This window comes from Rattus rattus, chromosome 17 (assembly GCF_011064425.1).
Source record: "Rattus rattus isolate New Zealand chromosome 17, Rrattus_CSIRO_v1, whole genome shotgun sequence".
Classification (NCBI taxonomy): domain Eukaryota; kingdom Metazoa; phylum Chordata; class Mammalia; order Rodentia; family Muridae; genus Rattus; species Rattus rattus.
Genome location: NC_046170.1, coordinates 19,573,519 through 19,585,725, shown reverse-complemented (window position 1 = coordinate 19,585,725; position 12,207 = coordinate 19,573,519). Strand labels below are relative to the sequence as shown.

Below are 12,207 nucleotides of genomic sequence, written 5' to 3'. Positions count from 1 at the left end.
ACATCCGTAGCCTTCCTCTACAAAAAAGAGAAACAAGCCGAGAAAGAAATTAGGGAAACGACACCCTTCATAATAGACCCAAATAATATAAAGTACCTGGGTGTGAATTTCACCAAGCAAGTAAAAGATCTGTACAATAAGAACTTCAAGACTCTGAAGAAAGAAATTGAACAAGACCTCAGAAGATGGAAAGATCTCCCATGCTCATGGATTGTCAGGATTAATATAGTGAAAATGGCCATTTTACCAAAAGCGATCTACAGATTCAATGCAATCCCCATCAAAATACCAATCCAATTCTTCAAAGAGTTAGACAAAACAATTTGCAAATTGATCTGGAATAACAAAAAACCCAGGATAGCTAAAAGTATCCTCAACAATAAAAGGACTTCAGGGGGAATCACTATCCCTGAACTCAAGCAGTATTACAGAGCAATAGTGATAAAAACTGCATGGTATTGGTACAGAGACAGACAGTTAGACCAATCGAACAGAATTGAAGACCCAGAAATGAACCTACACACCTATGGGCACTTGATTTTTGACAAAGGAGCCAAAACCATCCAATGGAAAAAAGATAGCATTTTCAGCAAATGGTGCTGGTTCAACTGGAGGTCAACATGTAGAAGAATGCAGATTGATCCATGCTTATCACCCTGTACAAAGCATAAGTCCAAGTGGAACAAGGACCTCCACATCAAACCAGACACACTCAAACTAATAGAAGAAAAACTAGGGAAGCATCTGGAACACATGGGCACTGGAAAAAATTTCCTGAACAAAACAGCAATGGCTTATGCTGTAAGATCAAGAATCGACAAATGGGATCTCATAAAACTGCAATGCTTCTGTAAGGCAAAGGACACTGTGGTTAGAACAAAACGGCAACCAACAGATTGGGAAAAGATCTTTACCAATCCTACAACAGATAGAGGCCTTATATCCAAAATATACAAAGAACTCAAGAAGTTAGACCACAGGGAGACAAATAACACTATTAAAAAATGGGGTTCAGAGCTAAACAAAGAATTCACAGCTGAGGAATGCTGAATGGCTGAGAAACACCTAAAGAAATGTTCAACATCTTTAGTCATAAGGGAAATGCAAATCAAAACAACCCTGAGATTTCACCTCTCACCAGTGAGAATGGCTAAGATCAAAAACTCAGGTGACAGCAGATGCTGGCAAGGATGCGGAGAAAGAGGAACACTCCTCCATTATTGGTGGGATTGCAGACTGGTACAACCATTCTAGAAATCAGTCTGGAGGTTCCTCAAAAAATTGGATATTGAACTGCCTGAGGATCCAGCTATACCTCTCTTGGGCATATACCCAAAAGATGCTCCAACATATAAAAAAGACACGTGCTGCACTATGTTCATAGCAGCCTATTTATAATAGCCAGAAGCTGGAAAGAACCCAGTTGCCCTTCAACAGAGGAATGGATACAGAAAATGTGGTACATCTACAGAATGGAATATTACTCAGCTATCAAAAACAATGACTTTATGAAATTCGTAGGCAAATGGTTGGAACTGGAAAATATCATCCTGAGTGAGGTGACCCAATCACAGAAAAACACACATGGTATGCACTCATTGATAAGTGGCTATTACCCCAAATGCTTGAATTACCCTAGATGCCTAGAACAAATGAAACTCAAGAAGGATGAACAAAATGTGAATGCTTCACTCCTTCTTTAAAAGGGGAACAAGAATACCCTTGGCATGGAATAGAGAGGCAAAGATTAAAACAGACACAGAAGGAACACCCACTCAAAGCATGCCCCACATGTGGCCCATACATATATAGCCATCCAATTTGACAAGATGGATGAAGCAAAGTAGTGCAGGCCGACAGGAGACGGATGTAGATCTCTCCTGAGAGACACAGCCAGAATACAGCAAATACAGAGACGAATGCCAGCAGCAAACCACTGAATTGAGAATAGGACCCCCGTTGAAGGAATCAGATAAAGAACTGGAAGAGCTTGAAGGGCCTGAGACCCCATATGTACAACAATGCCAAGCAACCAGAGCTTCCAGGGACTAAGCCACTACCTAAAGACTATACATGGACTGACCCTGGACTCTGACCTCATAGGTAGCAATGAATATCCTAGTAAGAGCACCAGTGGAAGGGGAAGCCCTGGGTCCTGCTAAGACTGAACCCAGTGAGCGTGATTCTTGGGGGGGGGCGCCAATGTGTGGAGGATGGGGATGGGAACACCCATAAAGAAGGGAAGGGGGAGGAATTAGGTGTACGTTTGCCCAGAAACCGGAAAAGGGACTAACATTCCAAATGTAAATAAGAAATACTCAAGTTAATAAAAAAAATACAAAAAATAAAATAAAATAAAAGGCAAATGGGCACAGAAGTGGCAACACAAATACACTTCAGTTAGGGTTCAGGTTGTGATTTGTTTCCTAAGATTCCCTCATTTTCATACTGGGAACTGAAAACCATTCAAGACAATTCTTAAAACTAGAAATTTCACTCAGTTCCAAGAGTAGTTACACAACAGAAACTTGATTCAATTGGGGTATGGGAAAAGGAAGAAAACTCATTGGGTGGATAGAAGGGGAAAGTGGAGATTGGAGATATGGGGAAGAGTCAAGAGGGGCATGAGTTAAATCAAAATACATTGTACAGAAATCCCAAAGTATTAATAAAAATGCTTGTTTAAAAAGAAAAAAAAAGAATTAGAAGAGCAATTTGAAGATTCTTTTGGATGAAAGCAAAAAACTCAGGATAGGGTAAACTATTCTCAACAATAAAGGTACTTCTGAGAGTGTCAAGATCCCTGACCATAAGCTGTATTACAGAGCAAGTGTAATAAGAACTGTATGTATGGTATTGGTTTAGAACCAGTCAGGTAAAACAATGGAATAGAATTGAAAACCCAGAAATGAACCCACACACCTACGGTCACTTGACCTTTGACAAAGAAGCTAAAACCATCCAGGAGAAAGAAGACAGAATTTTTAACAAATGGTGCGGTCAACAACTGGAGGTCAGCATGTAGAAAAATGCAAATTGACCCATTCCGATCTTCTTGTACAAAGCTCAAGTCCAAGTGGATCAAAGTCCTCCACATAAAACCAGATACACTCAAAATAATAAAGACATAGTGAGGAAGACTTTACAACACATAGGCTCATGGAAAGATTTCCTGAACAGAACACCAATGGCTTATGCTCTAATATCAAGAATTGACAAATGGAACCCAAAAAACTGAAACACTTCTGTAAGGCAAAAGACACTATCATTAGTACAGAACTGCAACCAAAGGATTGGGAAAAGATTTTTACTAATCCTATATCTGATAAAAGGCTATTATCCAATATATACAAAGAACGCAAGAAGCTAGATTCCAGAGAATCAAATAACCCTATTAAAATGGTGTACATAGCTAAACAGTGAATTCTCAACTGAGTAATATCGAATGGCTGAGAAGTACCTTAAGGAATGTTCTACAACCTCAGTCCTCAGGTAAATGCAAATCAAAATAACCCTGAGATTCCACCTCACACCAGTCAGAATGCCTAAGATCAAAACTCAGGTGACAACAGATTCTGGCAAGGATATGGAAAAAGAGGAACACTCCTCCATTGTTGGTGCAATTGCAAGCTGGTACAACCATTCTAGAAATCAGTCTGGAGGTTCCTCAGAAAATCAGACACAGTACTACCTGAGGACCCAGCTATACCACTTCTGGGCATACACCCAAAAGATGCTCCAATGTTTAATAAAAACACATGCTCTAGCATGTTCATAGCAGCCTTATTAATAATAGCCAGATGCTGGAAAGAAGCCAGATGCCCTTCAACAGAGGAATGAATACAAAAAATCTGGTACATTTACATGTTGGAATACTAGTCAACTATTAAATCAATGACTACATGAAATTCTTAGGCAAATGGATGGAAGTAGAAAATATCATGCTTTGTGAGGTACCCCAGTCACAAAAGAACACACATGGTATGCACACACTGATAAATGGATATTAACCCAATAGCTCAGAATACCTAAGAAAAATTTACAAATCACATGAAGCCCAAGAAGAAGGATGGCCAAATTTTGGATGTGTCATTCCTTCTTAGAAGATAGAACAAAATACTCACGGAAGGAAATAGAGGGACAAACAGTGGAGCAGTAACTGAAGAAAAAGTCATCCAGAAACTGTTCCATCTGGGGATGCATTCCATATGCCACCACCAAACCCATTCAGTATTGCTGATGCCAAGAAGTGCTTGCTGACAGGATCCAGATATGGGTTTCTCTTGAGGCTCTACTAGAGCCCTACTGATACAGATGAGGATGATTGCAGCTAACCATTGGACTGAACAAGGGAACACTAATGGAGGAGTTAGAGAAAAGGCTGAATGTTTACAACCCCACAGGAAGAACAATATCAACCAACCAAACCACACCAGAGCTACCACCGACTAAACCACCAAACAATGAATACATATGGAGGGACCCATGACTCCAACCACATATGTGGCAGAGGATGAAATTGACCAGCATCAATGGGAGGAAAAGCCCTTGGTCCTGTGTGGACTTGTTTCCCCAATATAGGGTAATGCCACGGCATTGAGGTTTGAGTGGTTGGTAGGAATGGGAGCATCCTCATAGAAGCAGGGGTAGGGAGTAGAAGGATGGGTGGAGAGGGTAAATGGGATAACATTTGAAAAGTAAATACATAAAATATCCAAGAAAATAAATTATAATTAAAAACTAAGTAAGAAAACAAAAAAGAGAGTGTAAATTAAAATAACATTTCTTTTTAATGTTAAAAGAAAAAAAAAAAAAAAAAAAAAAAAGGCAGTCTTTTTTCCACTGAATGATTTTGGCTCCTTTGTCAAAGATCAAGTGATGACAGATATGTGGGTTCATTTCTGGGTCTTCATTTCTCTTCCGTTGATGTACCTGCCTGTCTCTGAACCAATACCCTCTGGTTTTTATGACTATTGCTCTGTAGTACAGCTTGAATTCAGGGATGGCGATTCCCCCAGATGTTCTTTAATTATTGAGAATGCTTTTTGATGTCCTTGGTTTTTTGTTATTCAAAATGAATTTGAGAATTGCACTTTCAATCTTTGTAAAGAACTGATTTGGAAATTTTGTTGAGATTGCATTGAATCTAAATTGCTTTCAGAAAGATGGCCATTTTCAATATATTAATCCTGCCAATTCATGAGCATGGAAATCAGTCCATCTTCAGAGTTCTTCAATTTCTTTCATCGGAGACTTGAAGATCTTGTCATACAGATATTTCATTGCTTGGTTAGAGTAACACCATGGTATTTTATATTATTTATGGCTATTGTGAAGTGTATTGTTTTCCTAATTATTTTCTCAGCCTTTTTATCCTTTGAGTAGAGGAAGGCTACTGATATTTTTTGAGTTAATTTTGTATCCATCCACTTTGCTGAAGTGGTTTATCAGCTGTAGGAGTTCTCTCATCGATTTTTATGGGTCACTTATGTATACTAGCATATCATCTGCAAATAATGATATCTTGACTTCTTCCTTTCTAATTTGAAACCCTTTGATTACCTTTTGTTGCCTAATTGCTCTGACTAGAACATCAAGTACTATATTGAATAAAGAGGGGGAGAGGGACAGCGTTGTCTTAGCTATTGTCTTTTTCTTATGTTATGAAATTTTTTCTAAGATTTTATGAAGATAATTTCTGGACGTATAGTCTGGGAATCTTTTTCTTCTTCCATTCCTATTCTCAGGTTAGATCTTGTCATAGTGTCACAAATTTCCTGGATGATTTGTGTGAGGGCTTTTTCTCTAGACTTAACAATTTATTTGACTAGTGTTGTTGCAATTTGTTCTATCAAATCTTCTATGCCTGAGATTCTCCTGTCTTCTAGTATTCTACTGGTGACACTTGCATCTATTCCTATTCGCTCCCTCAGATTTCTGTCTCTTTGACTCGTTCACTGTATGTCTTCTTTATCCTTTTCATCGATTTTTAGCTCTTGACATTGTAGTCAGTTCCTTCACCAATAGTAATGTATTTTTCTGTATTTCTTTAAGGAATTTATTCATTATTTCATTAAAGATTTCTAAGATCTTTACAAGACTGACATTAAGATCATCTTGAGCTCCCATTGTGTTACAATATCCAGAGTGTGATGTAGTAAAATAACTGTGTTCTGAAGTTCACCTTTTTGCCCTGGCATTTGTTGATTGTGTTCTTATTCTAGCCTTTAACCATCTGATTGTATCTGAATATTCCTGATGTTGCAGGTATTAAGAAAGCAGGTCTAACCTGAATATACCTGGTTAACCAGGTCCCTGGTGGCCAGACTTGATCTAAACAATGAAATCCAGGGGGCACTGCACATCTCCCAGCAGTCTCCTGTGCCCCTGAGAACCCAATAAGCAGAGGAATATGAAGAGAAAATATATCTAACCTGTGTGTTCCTTGATCTGCAGGCCTGGTGAATGTGGGCAGAAAGGTGAGAGCACAATGGAGCTAATGGGAAACCCAACTGAATGAATTGAGCATTGTGCAATAACCACTGCCCACCAGAAGAATAAACAATTCATTACTGAAACATTTGGTACATATAATCTGTAAAATATATGCATCAAAAATACAAAATGGAGTGTCGCCTGCAATAATGTTCATTAATGGAAAAACTGACTTCACAAACATGGCCTATGAATTCTCCTTATAAATGTCTCTGCTGTGGTCAAGAGAATTCACAATAAACTTCTCATGAAAAGCTTAGATGGATTCACAAATGATTTGCCTATTACTATCAATGCCATGCAAGTACTGCACTTCTAGCTGCAGCCTACCTAGTGTGCTGACAATAAAGTTCAGTGAAACCATAAATGACTAAAACTATCAGGGACAGTTATCCTGATGCAACCTGATGGTGACCTTCAGTACTGCTATCATAAAAGGCATCCAACTTTGCTTCTTGGTGACTTTTTCACTGTCCTGGACCGAAAGTGTTGTGCCTTCAAAAAGAATGTCTTTCTTCTTCTTTCAATCAAACATCAACTATAACTATAATAGCCAATGTGATGTGGAGCAGTAAATGGAGCTGAGGACATCATTGTAATTTTCACCCGAACACTTAAGAACACTGTAATTAAATGTCCTTTCCCATTCACAGATGTTCCTTGGTTTGAACTCCTTACTTAAAAATTTTCTAATTTGCACATGCAATTCCAATATTGTGAAACACTCAAAGATTATAAATATTTTGTCAGAGATCACAGGATTGTTGTCTTCTCTAAGCAATTACCATTTTGTCTTAGTATTCTGAAAATAATACAATATTGAAGTAGAATACAAACAAGCATCAGCAAAGCATAAATACTTCCCAAAACCTGGACCCATTGTTTTTCAAGACAGTAATGCTAAGAAGAGCCATAAGAACTCAGGGTACTGTGACATATGGAGCTGAGCTTTGACTTAACTATGTGAGGGTATAATGTGTGGCATGTTCTCAGAAACATCAATGTTGATATTTTTCAAAAGGAAATTTTATATGTGAAATGCATATGTAAAACAGAAATTCCTGCATCTTTCCTCAATTTCTTGAGAATAGTTTAGAAAATTATGTTTCCACACCACAGATAGTTTTCTAAGACAAATTCATATTGTTGTCTTGGAAAAGCACACTTGCCAGTGAATGATAAATGGCTCTGTTGAATGGTAAATATATAATTGTTATCATAGGAGATGGAATAGTAAAAATGAGTCTTGTCCTACATATTGCATTCAAGTTTTTATCTGCCTTTTGTACATTGGTTTTCTTCCTTAATATTGGAATCAATCAAGAGAGGCAAAATGTCTAATCTATCTCAATTTAGCCTTGTAAATTTACTCCTACTTCTCATCAGCACAGCCTTACTGTGGAGTGTTCCTATGGCTTTGGGGCCACTGGTTATCCAGGCAATTGTCTTTGAAGAAGATAGCTGGTACTGATAAATGCAGTTTAGCCAAAGGAGAGAAAATTGATGTATTAAGGCATATAGAACTTGCTGCTACAGAAAGCCTCAGTTCTAGCAGGATATCAAGCAACATAGTTGTCCATACCATTTATTATATATATATATATATATATATATATATATATATATATATATATATATCAGGTCAGAACAGAATATAAACACGCCCCAGAAGCTCCTTCTCTTTCCTCACACTTTTCCTCCCTTAGGAAAATATTACCTTCCTTGGAATTGAGCTGCATCTCCTAGTACATATATATAAATAGCACATTGTTTAATGTATGATTTATCCCATTGGATTCCCAGGTTTTATCCCTTATGAGACTTGTTTACTGGTGATCTTATTTCTCTATCTCTACTGCAGCAGATGGAAACAGACCTACAGACTCACAGGTAGACATTACCAAAAGTGTGAAACCAGTGCCTAGGGTGGCCGCCAAGATGGTGATGGGCACATTCCCCATGGCAAGCTGTTCACTTGAGCATCCAGCAGGTTAGCAAGCAGCTGGCCAACCACATCAAGGATGACTCCCAACACAGTGAGTTCAAGACTTACATCTCCCTGTTGCTAGCTCAGATGTACCACTGGGTAGAGATGTAGACCAAGATGAGCCTAATCAGCTTCAGGGGCACAAACATTAAGCTGCTGAATGAGGAAGCAGCAGCAGAGCTGGGTGCTGAGCTGTTGGGTGAGGCTATCATCTTCATTGTGAGCAGAGGCTGCCTGGTACTGGAGTACTGGCACCAACAGATTCAGCACAGCAACAAGGAGGAGGACAATCGGGCATCTTTGGAACACACTGTGGAATGAGAAGGGTCACCTGAACTGGCTCTAGAAGCACTGCAGGCTCAGGCACAAGCGATCCCTCCTGGATTGCTCCTGGAGGAGCTACATGAGGAGCTACAAGAGGTGCATAAACAGGTCTGGAATGCTCATTGTGCTCCTGAGTGCTAAGTACAATCTTCCCAGAAATAAGACCTTGATGAAGCTGTGATATGTGGTCACCCTTACTTAAAGAATCTTGTATTTCCTCCTGGGAACACTCTAGCAGAAGTGTTTAGAGTCCATCCAGCCTCTGATTCAAAGCACTCAGCCCCACCAGGAACTATATTGGACTTCCAAAGACTTACCCAGCCTATCTTTGTCTCTCCACTGCCATAGCAAAGGCAAAATAATAGAACGAGGGCTCAAGCCTGATCAGGACAAAAATGAGGTCACCTGCCCATCATTAGAGCACCTTCTTCCTTTGGTGGACACAGGCCACCGTGAACCTTGCCTCAGGACAATGCAACTCCTGTGGAGGACTCAGAGTGCATTTGATGTCCCCAATCTCTCTCCTCCTTCTTCCTCTGGTGTCTCTAGGGGTTCATGCCTGTCCAGATCCCCTCACCCCTCAGCCTGTGACATTACCCACTCCTTCCTTGGCACAGACTGATCCTAGCTGGCTCAAATCTGACCTGTCTCAGACTCAGACCTGCTGTCCTGTCCTAAGAGTCCCTGGGCCTTGTTTCAGGTGGCAAATACTTCTTCCTGTCCTCAGTGGCATTCTTCAGTAGGGTAGGTTAGATGTCACCCACACATCTGTCTGCACCCTCCATACCCCTGGAGGCCTGGGTCCCACTACCCGTTCTGTTGGTCCCACCATCCTTGCCCACTTCCTATAGACAAGATTTATTACTAGGAATGTGAAGGACACAGAGTAACCTGTTTTGCCACCATTCTGGAAGCCAGCAGCAGAGATGAGGGTGTTTGGTCCACTTTCATCTGGCTTCAGGGGGCTCCAAATCTCCTGGACTCTGTGTCCTGTCTTCATGTGGCTTTCTCTTCCACCATCTGTCTCTTGGAAGGACACTTGCCCTGAATACAAGACCTACCCTAAATCCAGGATGACCACATTCAAAGAGCTTTTATCACATCTCAGAAGACCATTTTTCTAAATGGGTACACACGGGTCCCAGGATTAGGACATGAGGTTTTTTCTTAGTTGAAGGCCTCTATTCAGCTGCTGCCTCTCACATTCTAACATACAAGGCCTCATAAGTGCTTGTTTGGCCACTTGCGCCTATCAAAAGTTTCTGAGTGGGGTCAACTACTAGGGCTTCAGGTTTGGTGTAGCAGTCACTGTCATGGCTGTCTAGGGTTCTGATGGAAGGAGCCCCAGAACAAGGAAGCCTAAAAGATTTATGAGAAGCATAATTACTTATGGACCCTCAAACTGGACCAGTGTTCATTATTAGGGACAGCCAGGCATGGTGACACACCTCCAGAAGTCCAACACTCAGAGTCTGTGCAAAAATTAGCCTGAGTCCAATTGTTAGTTCCAGGACAGCCTCCTGAACCACAGAAAGAGACCCTGTCTTAAAAAATATGAAAAACAAAAAAAGAGACAATAACCTTGAAGAAAAGCCAGAGGTTTGGGCTCTGGATGGAAAGGGTTGTTACTCATCCTGTGAGCTTTCTCACATTGGGAAACTGAGACCCAGAAAAGGGGAAGTAAAGGGACTTGGCCAAGATCCCTTAGCTTATGAGGGATGAGCTACAAAGGGTGAGAAAGAAAGAATAGAGGACACAAATGTTTCTAACTGCAGGGCAAGGTGAGATCAAGACCACTGGCCAGAGGCACTGGGTTTCTGCCCCCTATCTGGAAAGTGCCAGACCATAACCAAGAACTCAGAATATAGGAAAGATGTTCATTCACTCTGGCCCTTGTCCAGAGAGGTGATATTCGCAGGGCTCACCCTAAGGGGGTGAAAATTACTCATACCAGGATTCTGCAGACTGAAACCAATACTGAAACTTTACCGCAGTTTCTACTAGAAGAAGAAGTTGGTGTCTTTAAATGTAGGAGTACCAGAGTTAGGTGAATGACTAACTGGGAAAAGGGACACACATGACTACATGAAGAGGGGAGGAAAGGCGGAGAAGTCAGGGAAGCTGCCCAATTGCAATGGTTATCCCTGGGGAGTCCAGTCTGGCATTAACAGCCCCAGGGCCAGCTGGGCCACCCTGCCATGGGTCAGTCCACAGTAGTTATAGCAAAGCCAAGACAGGTAAAGGGCAGTGAGCCCAGCAGGTCAGTCATTCCCTCCAGCAGACCAGCTTCACTGTTGGTCTGTTGTTCTCTGAAGAACCCTAGAATAATATTTTCTCAAGCCTCCCATTGGAGTGAAATAGGCACGAGCTGAAATATAAACCTTTGGGTCAGCAGAGAATGAAAGGGCCCTTTACCCAACCTGTGGAGACTTCACTGTCCTGGTGTATAGAGATGGTTGTTCTGTGGCCTCACTTATACTGACAGTGCAGGAAGCAAGTGTGGTGCTGTGTGTGGCTATTAGAAGTTCATGACAGGGTCATGAGCATCTTTCATGGATCTGGATCCCTACTCACTGTAATGATACATAATTCTACAATGAAAAAACAATAAAATAAGTTTAAGTGAATGAAGCTGCATTGCCTTCAAAAGTGTGAAACTTCAAATACCCAGTTTAAAATGTAAGGTCTTCATCCAATGCCAAAACTTAGGGATGGAAAATATTTTCTGTGAGAGAAAGCAAAGAGAGTGTAAGAGCCAAAGAGAATGGAGGACACCAAAAAAATAAGGCCCTCTAAAGCAACATGGTCAAAGCTCAAACAAACTCACAGACACTGAGGCTGCATGCACATGGTCTGCATGGGTCTGTACCAGGTCATTTGCATGAATATTGTGACTTCCAGCTTAGTGTTTTTATTTAATTTTTGAATGTGTCAATGCATGTGTATTAGATTATGTGCCTTTTCTTGTGCTTAGTTGCTTTTGTTTGGTTGTTTTGTCCAACTTCAATATGTTTTCTATATAAATTGTATTATGTATATATAATAGTTAATTCCTTAGAAGTCTTGTTTTCTAAATAGAAGACAAAAAGAGAGTATATCTGAACGTGAGGAGAAGTAGGGAAGAACTGGGAGAAGAAGAGAAAGTGAATCAAGATGCAGTACCTGAAAATAAATCTATTTGAAAAAAGAAAAAAAGAGAACGCAGAATATCATTTCCCTTTAAGTTGTCATAACCCTTCTGGGGAGATCAAAGGTCACTTACGCAGGTATCTCATAGCAGAGATCATATATGCCAAATATTTACATTACTATTCATAACTGTAGCAAAATTACAATTATAAATTAGCAATGAAAATGAATTTGTTGTTGGGGATACCAAATGAAAAACTGTATTGAAGGGT

The 12,207-nt window shown here is 40.2% G+C and overlaps 2 pseudogenes; one reads left to right on the top strand and one right to left on the bottom strand.

Moving 5' to 3' along the window:
* The first annotated feature begins 8,433 nt into the window (after window positions 1–8,433).
* LOC116886643 lies at window positions 8,434–8,947 on the top strand (annotated as a pseudogene).
* A 608-nt stretch (window positions 8,948–9,555) lies between these two features.
* LOC116886642 overlaps window positions 9,556–12,207 on the bottom strand; it is a 3,645-nt pseudogene continuing 993 nt past the window's right edge.